General features: G+C 33.7%; 1 protein-coding gene across 1 annotated transcript in view; it reads right to left on the bottom strand.

Annotated features, from left to right (window-relative positions):
• The window catches only part of LOC127843598 (uncharacterized), a 49,028-nt gene extending 35,556 nt beyond the window's left edge, over positions 1 to 13,472 (bottom strand). Inside the window, exon 1 of the mRNA XM_052373280.1 lies at positions 13,016 to 13,472. The gene's annotated coding sequence lies outside the window, so the exon portion shown is untranslated. The remainder of the gene's footprint in view (positions 1 to 13,015) is intronic.
• Positions 13,473 to 13,686: the final 214 nt, after the last annotated feature.

The following is a 13,686-nucleotide window of genomic DNA, read 5'->3' as shown; positions in this document are numbered from 1 at the left end:
TCTTCCAGTTGAACGTCACGCGCACACATTCTGAGGGCCGATTATAAATAATCGGCCCTAGTGCCGAATATTTATAATGACCCCGCAACGGTGATAATGGCATGAAAAACTGCACAAAATTGTTTCTGTATATAGTAAGGTATGTATAATTATATAATACAGAATGCCAAATCCTGGCATAAACAGAATCAACAGTTCTTAAAACCAACCGCTTATTCACAGAACGGCATAATTAAAACAAGGGCTGTTTGTAAAACATGCATGCCCCCCATATGGGCTGTCCGTTGTAGTGGCAGCCATTGTGTGAATACGATTTTTGTCACTGTGACCTTGACCTTTGACCTAGTGACCTGAAAATCAATAGGGGTCATCTGCGGGTCACGATCAATGTACCTATGAAGTGTCATGATCCTAGGCAAAAGCGTTCTTGAGTTTTCATCCGAAAATCATTTTACTATTTCGGGTCACCGTGACCTTGACCTTTTACCTTGTGACCTCAAAATCAATAGGGGTAATCTGCAAGTCATGAGCAATCTACCTATGAAGTTTCATGATCCTAGGCGTGTGCGTTCTTGAGTTATCATCCGAAAACCATTTTACTATTTCGGGTCACCGTGACCTTGACCTTTGACCTAGTGACATCAAAATCAATAGGGGTCATCTGCGAGTCATAATCAGTCTACCAATGAAGTTTCATGATCCTAGGCGTATGCGTTCTTGAGTTATCATCCGGAAACCATTTTACTATTTCGGGTCACCGTGACCTTGACCTTTGAACTAGTGACCTCAAAATCAATAGGGGTCATCTGCAAGTCATGATCAATCTACCCATTAAGTTTCATGATCCTAGGCGTATGCGTTCTTGAGTTATCATTCAAAAACCATTTTACTATTTCTGGTCACCGTGACCTTGACCTTTTTTCTAGTGACATCAAAATCAATAGGGGTCATCTGCGAGTCATGATCAATGTACCTATGAAGTTTCATGATCCTAGGCCCAAGCGTTCTTGAGTTATCGTCTGACAACCACCTGGTGGACGGACCGACCGACCGACAGACCGACAGACCGACCGACAGACCGACAGACCGACATGAGCAAAGCAATATACCCCCTCTTCTTCGAAGGGGGGCATACAAATATGTTTGTCTTTATTTTTAAATATTCTTTTTATTATTGGAATAAAAAACGCCAACAAATTGTTGAGTTGCAAATATAGACAGATACGTGATATATATTTCAAAATAAAAAAGACAAATCAATGATTATTTTTAGAATAAAGATCGTCCTAGGGTTGTTGATATAACTCGCAGACTTGAAAATGCTTTTCTGAACAAATACTTATCTTTTCGCAAAACGGATTTTCGGATAAGCTATTATAAATGCAGGTTACACAGAATTACTTGATCATATTTTTTCTAAACTTTGATAAGAGTACTCATGATCGTCACAAACAATCTGAATCTCTTATGTCGTTTCCAGTCAACAAAGTAGTCGAACAATTCGTGATATTTGTACTTTTTAAGTTGAGGACAATGTGACCTCAGTTATATGCACTACTTCTTGTCCCTCAAGACATTGTACATTAATACATCAGAAGATTATGCAAGAACGGGGGGTTTCTTTTTTCCCCACGGTCGGACCCCAACACTTTCCGCTTCCTACGTGCCAAATTTGGAACAGTTTACCGACCAGTTAGACAGGTATTGATAAACTACAGTAGTTCAATTGATTGATGTCAAAAAACAATTTTCATCAAGTATAGATTAGTTCACACACTAGGTACATTGTACCTGTTCATTAAGCTTTTTTTAACTGTAATCATATGTATCAGCTCTTAGCTTAAATATAGTTATTTCAAATAGGTTTAGTATTTTATCTTTTAACAATTTGATAATCGATAAATAGTATGTATTATATTTATTATTGTTTAAAACTTTAACATTGCACATATGTGACAAAGTTTGTATTTTTTACTTGATTTAAATTAATTAAGAATACAATATATAGTTATTTATTATAACTGATTGTTGTAAAATTATATGAAAATTAGTTTATCGTCCCTGGGTCATGCCACCAACTCACAAGGACCACATAGGAAATAAATACGAAAGTGATCACGTGAAAGCGCGGTACTGACAAGGCGAAGGTACGATAATGACAAAGCGATAGTACGTTATTGATAACGCAACAGTAAAATAGTGAAAACGGTAGAGCCGGATATAAATATATAATATTTTAAAGGCCACTTGTAAAATGCTGTATCTTTCATATATATTTAAATGTCACAAAAGCTTGTCAGTGAGAGACAGAGAAAGCAATTATGACCTTTGATGAAAATAAATTAAACTTCTAAAAATGAGCAATTGCGTAATAGTATAAATACATTACATATAAATAACACAGCATGTATAAGCAAAGCGCTGAAGGCACTAAAGTTGTTCGCTATTGCATAATCTTAGACGCAACTCATTTTGAAAGTTAGGTTATAGCTTTTTCATCGCAAGTTTAAAATAAACACAACCCATTCAAATTAATAAAGAGTGTGTCTTAGCGCACGGGTGGAGATGTGTGTGCACTGTTTATCATCCTAATTATGCTATAGAAATAAATTAGACGAAATAACAACAGCAAGTCTTTTTTAGACGTTCTGAAAGCATAGAAAATATGATGAAAATAAGATAATGATAACCAGTTAATATAAAATAAATTTGCATTCACCATCATATTAAATGAACATTAATGGAATATTTAATACATTTAACACAAAGAATATAATTGCATGATGGAAATTCCCTTTACACACTTGTTTGACACCATATCAAAATTCAACATGTACAATAAGACCTTATATGACCTTTACACAACGCAAGCAGACACGAATTAATACATTCGAATATTTCATAGATTAATTCGAGAGAAATCCTCTGAACTTTGGCTACATCACTATGTCTTTGCACAGCGTAAAGGATGTAACACTTTCAGTGAAAGGAATTCCGGACTATTTTCTGCATGTTCAAACACATAGACACACATTTTGGTCCAATTACAATTACGCGATAAAAATCCATCTCGCAAAATTTCAGGGTTTGCAATCGGTCACTAAATAATCAGGGGAAGACATAATTGACTATCGATAAATAAAGTTTTGCTTTCAAGTTGAGAAAACAAACACCTCCCAAATAGTATAGGGTCACGATAAGAGGACAATCGTTTCATAATCTAGCCACAAATGCTTGCCATACTCGGTCAGCAAGTCTGGAGATCGTTCCTGAACGCTCGAAATGGCTACCCAAATTTGATAGTTTGATATATTTGCTATTTTGAATTCAATTTTATATCGAAGAGCATTGTGCTAAAATGTGCCATTTACAATACGCAATGAGATTTTTTATAGACCCGCGTCATGCTAAAATGGATCTTATGCCATATGCTGCCATCAAAGCTATAGCCCACCCAGCCTGCGCATCTTGCAGTCTGGTCAGGTGATACATAATGAGACCATCATGAAAGTGTAACGTAAAAAAGTGTATTCATTTTAAAAAAATCAATTATTGATGTTAGCCTAACAAACACAATAACAATATCCAGAATCATGATTCCAAAGGTTCAGCGTGATGAGGTCATTAACTAAAATTACAGCGATGTTTCATATACAACGGACATCTAAAAAGAGATCGGAATGCACGCTCTGCATGTCCTTTAATGTTAGTTCAATATATGAATCAATACTATAGGTTGTATTTGTTTTGCGCTCATTTTTTAAACGAATTTAATTGCTAGACGAATCAGGCTTTTTTTTCAATTCAAACTGGTTAGCTTCTGGTCATACATTCAAAGCGATGTCAGAAATTAAAACAGAGCGCCAACGGCGTTGAAAGTCAATTGGCATGATACATTGAAGTTTCTGCTGACGTCAATATTATACGGAACAATTGACTGAATGAAAATCTAAAAGGCTATCAAAAAGAAAAGTTTTTTTTTAATAATTACACATAAATGTACAAGTAGTGGTGAAATATTGCAAACAATCCTATATCAATCGCAAAATCAAAAATTTCTATTAAGGGAGCTGGATATTTTGCGAGCAAGTAAATGAACGGATGTTTAGGTGACGTGCCGCGATTTTTAAAACAATAACTGTGTTATAAACGAGAACGAATACGACAAAGTCGCGATTTTTCACACATTACGAATTACTCGCCATTTTCATTCAACCCGGAAGTGACGTCATTTTCTCCAATTGTTCGTGTTCTTAATATCGAACCGATGTTATATGGCTTCGAATGTATTTTTCTCGCAACTTTTCTTACAAAAATGATGGAAATGGAAGATGATAGTGATAATGATGTGTTATCCGTTCAACCGTTTGTAATGTAACAGCATATTATTATGATACATCTTATATCAATAGTTGAATGTTAATAAGGGTTCTATAAAGAAAATAGTTGATTATTAGGATGATGTTTGGAAATTTAATAAAGATTTTTTGTGATATATTGGCCATTAACAAATAATCTAAGAGTACACATTAACTAGAACTTGAATTAAGATCTCTTGCAAGTAAGAACATGAAATACATTTACATTCATGGTGAAGTAGACTAAGTCAACAAATTGAAAAGTCGAAGACAATATATTTAGATAGGAGAATCGAGAGACCATATATTTAACAAAGCATTCAATTAACAAAATTATCAACATATTGACATAGGATTGTTATTACCTCATATAGTCATTTAAATAGGCCATATGAAAGGGTCACCGAAAAGCCTTATTTGCATAGGTCATACAAAATATTGCACCGGGAAACGTAACGTAAAAACTTTATATCATCACAAAGTAATTAAATTTTGGAGTATTCGACAAACGTGTAAATACATACGGAATATTACGCTAGTCAATTGTTCCAAGAGTTTGTATCACTCGAGTGGCTTGTGTGATGACGTATCACACGAGAGGCGGATCACTCTCGTGGCACAAGCCACGAGAGTGAAACAAACTCTTGGAACAATTGACTAGCGTAATATTCCTTTTATTATATACAACAACTAACGAAAACAGTTAACAAATGTATTTTTACTTTAACAAAACTGACAAAACAATGACTTAAACGGTACGCCATATTTTATTTAAGACGCGTATGAATACAGTTTATGTATATTAACGTGTAAACATTCGAACCGGGAAAACACAGGTTTCCGACACGCTTACCTTAATGCCATCGTTAATCCAATTGTTATACCAATTAATTTGACAACTTTAATCCGATGTTTACTAGTATAACAAAAACGTTTAAACGATATGCACTTTCACTTCTATCTTCCATGTCTTTATCGAAATTTAGTTTAAACCACACTATGTTATTGTATTCCTATCGAAATATACATTTATGCATGATAAACACACACTCCAAAATACGTTTTTAACACATAGTTTATTGTTAAAAAAACGCCACGTCCGACATGTTCTTACAGAGTTTAGATAAAACTAGTGTGTTTTGTCACAGAAATGACGTCACACGATGTACTGCGTAATATATTTCGTAATATAAACTATTTTGATTTTCGGTGCGTGTAATGTGACGTCAAAGTACATTAAACTTTGACAAATTTAGTCGAAGTAGTCCGGCTAGTATGGAAATACGGAATCGGAAACAGCGAGTAGCGTAATACGGGATTTTTTATTTCAACGATTGATACAACCTGTATTTTATTAAAAGCATTAAACAGGTATATAATAAATGAATAAATTGGTCTCTCTAGTACATTTAGCAAATCAACCAATCAACATAAGAACGTGAAGAAATGGACACTAATGACCAATCAAAGGTATCAGGGAGTTTTATGCAAATTAACCTGTAGACAAAATGTAGATGTTTGGTCAGAATTAAGCATTAGAATTCTGCGGTTAGATTTGTCACGTTTTCTTGACGTGGCGGCCATATTGGCCGCCGCGCTGTAAAATTGTATTTCACGAACATTAGCAAGCGTTGTATTAGAAAATACTCAACAGAAATAAATCGCGATGCAAAACAGAAATGAACTTTGTTTGTTACTGTGTGTTCTCCACGAACAATACGTAATTACGTTACACGTTCATGTATGAGCCAGAATTTAGTGACAGTAGGGCAGATGTTTCCGATTCTGACTCGGACATCGAGGAAAATTTTGCCGATGCTCAAGACGACCATCGTTGTGGGAATACGGTTTGGTAAATATATAATTTTGTTTTATGCACGTGTCGCTAAAAACACGATTTCTTTGATTGTTATTCTACAGAACAAGCTTGTTGAACATGACTAGGTTGTATGGTTAAAAATTAAAATGGATACTTGCACCAGCTCTGATAAGAAAGGAATGTAAATATTTCTACTTATATGATTTTAAATTAAAAACACATTTTCTATTAAAATTAAAACTAGTTTCAGTGTAAAAATTCATATTAATTTATTGATAAATACAACGTCCTTTATAATCACATGATAAAATCAAAACAAGAGCATGTCCAAGTAGACAGAGTGGGACATTGGTGGGATATAGAACTGCACCCCTTGGTTAACTAATCTGGAGCGCAGGTCTGATAGTAATACATTTTATGATTGTTTGTTGGAAGCTAAGGGCAAAGTTAAATCTCTGTCTTTCTTGTTTTGTTACCATTCATTATTATCTCGTTCCGATCCACGTATTTTAGGGTGTTTGCATATTTTGGCATGTTTCCAAATATCACCAGGAAAAGAAGTTGAACAAAAAAAAACTGTCGTCGCTTGTATTTAAACCAGTGTACAGTGTAGTCAGGATCCGTAAGCGGATGCGCTACCACTGCGCAACGCAAATTGTAAGAATTACAGTCTGCCAAGATCCCACATCAGGGTACTGTTATCTCTTGATAAACAAGCAACCGTCTGCGAGACGTGCTTCTGATTTGCCGTAATTTGGTCTTTCGGCTCAGGCCAAGGAACGAACAACGGTTTTAGATCGTCAATGACCATGTCCTTATGGGGTGCTTCCTACCAATGTTATAACGGTGCCGATACAAGGCGGGTAATACCGGAAACAATTACACGACCGTTTATCACGGCCGTCACCTCTTTTTGTGATGCATTACTACATGAGCCAATGCTACTTCCGATGTGGCGCTAAAGACAGGATATTTTAAAAATTAACGGATAATTCTGCATGGTGAGTAAGTTTTATATATGTTTTTCAACATATTACGCATTATTTAAAAAATCGGGAAATCTAGTACAATTCAGCAAATATTTATTAATTCATCCACACATGTACAGAGACACACAATCACAACCCATTTGGAAACGTGGGTACCTTTATACCTTGCTTTGAACATTTACAAGTTGTTGCATGAACAAAAACATTCGCCACTCGTCGATCTAATAGATAATTTTGTATTTTCCAAAAGAGATGGAGCCAATTCCAATGATATGGCGCCAATGAACACGTTCAGCTGTTTAAGTTTTCGTTACCAACCGTACTTTTGTTATTGGTATTCCAGGTTGAATGTTCAAAAAATTGCTTTATTCGATGGTAGTGATATATAATCGAAATAGTGACGTTTACATAATTATGAAGAAACATGTGGTGCAAATAGATTATGATGATTTCTGTCATTGAATATGCTTTAAAACTGGAAAGTTACTCGAGTTTAATAAACAAATTAACTGTTAAAGACCGGGCTATCCTATTTTTTTAAGTAAGTGGGGAAAAGGACATATTTTAGCCTAGTAATAATAATTCATATACCTTTGCCTTTTAGTGAATTAAGCATTTAGATTGGGGGACAAATCTCATCATTTCAAGCAGAAGTAATTTCTTATGATAATTTCGTAAATTATCTTACTGTATACTGTTAACACATTAACTGGGAAGAAATATTTTGAGAATGTTGAAAATGTTATTATTGAATTTATTTAGTATAACATATTTTGGGTTTATATTGTACAATATGTTTTATTCGGGTTGCCGACATCTTAATTGAGTTGCCTACTTGTATATTTACATCCTGTTTTGATAGAATGTGTATATGTTCTGTTGGGTTTACGTAAATACGTTGAACAAGAAAAAAGAAATATGAAAAGGAACATAATCTATCCAATGTAATCATGTGATGATTCATATATCGTGCATTAGCGCAACCTCCTGTCCTTAGCGCCACATCTACGGCATTGGCTCCATCTCTTTTGGAAAAATACAAAATTATCTATTAGGTCTGCAAGAGGCCAATTTGTTTGGGCATGTTGCAACTAGTAAATGTTGCGCGCAATTGTTTGATGCCATAAGCGTATCAATCTGGTGGACTTTTTCTCGTCACACAGGCAAAACACATCAATTCCCTTTCAAAAACTCCACCATGGAACAACTTATTAATGTCACCACGTTTCCAAATGGGTTCAGATTGTATGTTTCCGTACATTTGTGGATGAATGAATCTTCACTTAATCGCACTACATTGCATGATTTTTAAAATAATGCGAAATATGTTGGAAAAACATATAAAATCTACTAACCCTAAAGAATGATCCTTGAAATTTAAAACATCCGGTCCTTAGCGCCACCTCGGAATTAGCATTGGCTCATTCATGAATGCATCGCCGAAAAGAGGTGGCGCCCTTGATCAACGGCCGTGAATTAAAATTACACAATTATTTGAAGATCCGAGGATTTTAGGGTCAAGATATGAGCACAACCATATATGTATTCAAAAAACTACACATGAATATATTTCCGCCAACGACCTACGTCAAAATAATGCATGAAATTAAAAGAAAATACAATTTATAAGAAAAGCTTAATGAACGACGCCTATCTCAAAGATATAAAAGAGCACCATAATTTGATTTTTACCGGATTAAAAAGATATGCTACTTTTGTTGAACAGGTTTTAAGAAACATGTACAGCTATCATAAAATCGTTGCAAATGACATACAACTGCGTATTCTTTTTAAAGATTTAAATTTTAATATCGCTGGAACATTTTTCATAAAAATAATTATTCATTTCGTGGGCGCAAACGTTCACTACTTGTAGTTGGTGTCCATGTGCATGTACAAAGTAAATTTGAATTTAAACAGATGAACGTTCCCTTTGTTTTTTTCAGAATGTTCTCTCTCGAAAAATATATATGTCAATTAACAAGCATATTGAAACTGAAAAAATATTTTTAATTCATCCGCTCTAATAAAGTGGTTTCTTTAAATAGTTTAATTTAACAATATGTGGCGTACCTGTAGTTAAATGCTCACGACCTGTGACCTAACAACAGGCGTTTTTTAAACGAATTTTAATTAAAAAAAAACATGGAGGAGGCTGATTAGTGATCATGAGGTAAGTGGATCGGGAGGGGGTGGTCAGGAGTAGGCTTTCCCTCATCAACAAAAGCAAATTTCCCAAGAAATGTAAGGTGGGTTCTTCACACTGGTTAGTGGTATATGATAACTATGTTTCATGTGATATCAAGGTGGAATTGTTAAGAGTGTTTTATCATAGCAACTCATTAGTTATCTTACAACCTTTTCACGTTAGTTCATTATAAACGGAAGGACAGATAAACGGGTTGATGAATAGAGACAGTGACTGTAAAGTGGAGATATGACAAATTCATAGCCAAGCGGGTATAGCAAGTTTCATGGTTAAAACATGTATGTCATGAGTTTGTTAAGTAATTCCAATATTTACATGGTCGTTCATCATACTCGAATAATCTTTTTGAGCATTCTTAAATCATTCTAGTATTTTCAGTACCTTTTGAGAAATTGCTTAAGACGGACGGATAGAAAGACAGACAACATTCGATCGGACGTACGTATATAATGTACGTACGAGAAACCTATGCTTTCCACGGTGAAGTAAATAGCTCTATATGCTGATATTGCTAAAATCTAATTGTGAGAAATAGCAAACAATATGTACCTCTGAGTAGCTGCATTGTAAACACTGAAAGAATGTGTATATCAAAAGTTTTATACAAATAAAGTTTCCTACCGAGTATACGCTTTATTTTAATTATCAATAACAATAAAAATCTCCACAATAGCGCTACCTTATAAAGCCATTATACATTGATAAGGGAACATAAATCTTACTGATAAAAAACATATTTGAAAAAACACTCATATCTTATGTAATCTTTAAAGCCAAATTTAAGTGAGACATTTCATGATCGGATCAATCAATTATATAAATGTCAGTTGGAGAAGTCATTTTCGCAGTTGTTTCATTTTGAAAGATGAAGAAATACAAGCTCAAACATTAAACAAAAAACGTTATACAGTTCTTTCGGGTGGTACTTGTCGAAAGGACACCGTATACGTCGCGATGAATTATGCTTGATCTACTATCAAGCACTTGTGTTATTTTATTGTATCAAGAAAACGATCCACTTTAACAATAAAATATTTAAGAGCAGTTTTTTTGTTTGAATCTGGAGCCAATTTCAATTATTATTCGGCAAAAGCTACTTGTATTTGGTGCCCAAGTGCATATAAAACGACAATTTGCATTAAATCGGATGAATATTCGATTTGTTTTTAAGTATTGTCCCACTCGAAAACTTGATGTGAAAATTTTGAAAATGATTTCAATTCCTCCCCTTCTATATAGTGTTTCATTTAATAAATTGATATTACAATAAGTGGCGTAGCTGTGGTTAAATGCTCACGGACAAATCACATATCAGCAATATTTTGTGAAATGAATTTTGATAATAAACTTAAGTTTATTTTATGAATTGAAATTTCCGGGAGGGAGTGGGGGGCTGATTTGTGATCATGAGATAAGTGGGTCGGTTTGGTTTAGGGGTAGGGCTATCCCTTTTCTTCCAAGAAATACAAGATTGGTTCCCCACACTGGCTCCGCCCGTTAAACCAAACTTGAACTGTGTATGTTTAGTGGTATATGAAAACTATCTTTGCATAAATCTACACATACATATATCGGTCATGTACGGCTCAAGATAATTTGGCTTGGTGGCAAACATTTGATAACAAGGTGGTTTCATTTCGGTTAGAGTGTTTTATCAAAGCAACTATTTATCTTATGAACTTTTCACGTTATTTCAGTTAATGCAGACGGAAAGACAAACGGGTGGATGAAAAGAGACAATTACTGGAAAGTGGAGATATGTTAAATTGATATCCTAGCGAGTATAAGAAGTTTAATTATATTTTTTCATGATTCTTTAAGTAATTTCAATATAAAGTTGCGGTTTTTTTTATTAAAAATAACCAGGCCGTGCATCATTCACGCATAATTCTTCTCAAGAAATCTTAGATAAGTCTAAGTATATTCAATTCCTTTTGAGAAATAGCTGAAAGGCGGACGGATAGACCGACAGATAACGATCGATAAGAAGCAAGTCTATAATGAAACAATCCAATCATGAGAAATACCAAACAGTATGTGCGTCTAAGTAGCTGATTTGTTAAGACTGGAAGTGTGTTTATATATAAGCTTAGGTTTCACACAAATAATGTTTCCAACTGAGTATACGCTTTATTGTAATTATCAATACCATTATTGCGCCAAACTAAAAAAAGCTATTATACATTGATTAGAGATTGATAAATATATTTTTTTTATATAAAAACACATTTTGAAAAACATAAAAATTTTAAATATGTTATCTTTAAAGCCAAATTTAATTGAGACATTTCATTATCGGATCAATAAATTATATCATTTTCATTCGTTGCACTCTTGTTGGCAGTGGGCGCTATTTTGAAAAACGGAGAAATACAAGCTCAAACATTTTACAAACATTATGCATTAGTTTCGGGTGGTAAATATTTGTCAAGAGGACATCATATACGTTGTATTGCATTCCTGAAAATCCTATCAAGCATTTTTGTAATTTTAATTATATCAACAAATCCAAATTATCAACTTTAACAATAGCACATTGAAGAGCAATAGTTTCAGTTTGAATCAAGAGCCTATTTCATTAAGTATCCGGCGTCAGCATTCGACACGTAAGATATTCGTCTTTTTCTAACAAACTTAGCTCAAAACTATGCATTATATCTATTTAATACGGACAATATTTCAACACATCGTATTACTTTCTTTTAAAAAGCCTCAGGTAGTGAGGGCGACTTATAAATTAATTATGGATAACATTTATTATGGATAATATCATACCATAAAAAATTGCTAACACAAAGATAGTTAATGATTTTTAAATTTCATTTCGATAGCATAACAGAGTATAGGTATTTTTAAATTTCGGAAATCTGTTTTTGAACAACGTTAATTTACATGAACTTTTGCGTGAGCCACACATCAATTGCTTATATGAGGACAGTTAAATCCAAACTCATTCTTTCTTTTATGACCGTTTATATGAATAATCCAATAAATTCCATGAGAAATACACACACAGCGGAAATACAATTGTAAACCACATAAAAAAGTCACTATTAGCTTAACTGGTCTTCAACTATTGTATAGAGAAGGTATATTGCTTAATAAGAAAAAATCTGATAATTTCTAGACCAGTATGTTCATGTTTTAAGAATCAAACTTAGGGTCCACTATCCGGTAAAGAGTACATTGTCATGAATAATAGCATATATGACCAGGGCCCCTTCGTGTACACATAATATCAAGAGTCTGGGAAACTGGGTGCCTGAAACGTGGAAGCCATACTGCTTTTATTGCCAAAGTTAAATAAGAGCTGTTAATTACTACTATACATTAAGTATATAAAGCGTCGATATATTGTGTTAAGTATAGTCGTTGCTAAAGTTATTTCTTTAATGGCTTTGTATTATCATCTTTCAGAAAATATATTATTTTACAATCGGATAATATTGCTTTCTGAATACAGTGTATCGAACTTTGTGTAAATAATATGAAAATAAATGTTAATGTGCATCTTGGTTTTGTAATAATTTATTAGATAACATATTTAAATGAACATGTTTCAAAAATGTTCCGTGGAATATATTTTTGTAACAAAGTAAACTCTATTTACAGATAGGTAAACCTAAAACAACACACTTACCTTAAACAATAACGCACACTTTTTTGAGTAAACGTTAATTAAATGTTTTCAGTCATGTATTTGTTCGCAAGAGATAACCATCTGGTAGCTGTCCCGGCCATTTCGACTAAGTGTCACGACTTATTCATTCCATTACCTGATTGGTTCATTCAAGTTATTTAGAACAAGTCCGTATACAGCCATACGCTTACTTTGCTAAATATAGCATACGCATAAAAGTCATGCGATTTATCCAAATATGGTAGCGCAATATTATGCTAATATTTCTGCGTATGCGCACTGCCACAAACGGTTGATTAGACACATTGTTATTATCCACACATGCTGATACTCGAACATAAAATCACTTATGACAGTTGTATCTGTATGTAAACCAATGTTGTTAAATAGGCGTATTGTGGTTAAAATCACATCTGGGAGTTTTCCGAGCTTAAAAAATCTTGCAGTCAACATTGTCTTGCAAATGTCTTGTATACTGATAGAAACTGCGCATTTAATTCATAAACAACATGTTTAAATAATAATCATAATAATGTTCTTTGAAGATATATACCATAAACCATAATATAAAAGAAATATTAAAACACAAAAACGATTTATTGATAAAAATTGATGGTTTCGATGAACGGCTATTTTCTCCTCCATTTCCCCTGATGATGTAGACATAACCC

This window comes from Dreissena polymorpha, chromosome 9 (genome assembly GCF_020536995.1).
Source record: "Dreissena polymorpha isolate Duluth1 chromosome 9, UMN_Dpol_1.0, whole genome shotgun sequence".
Taxonomy (NCBI): domain Eukaryota; kingdom Metazoa; phylum Mollusca; class Bivalvia; order Myida; family Dreissenidae; genus Dreissena; species Dreissena polymorpha.
The sequence above is the reverse complement of the archived record's forward strand: the minus strand, read 5'-3'. Positions and strand labels throughout refer to the sequence as shown.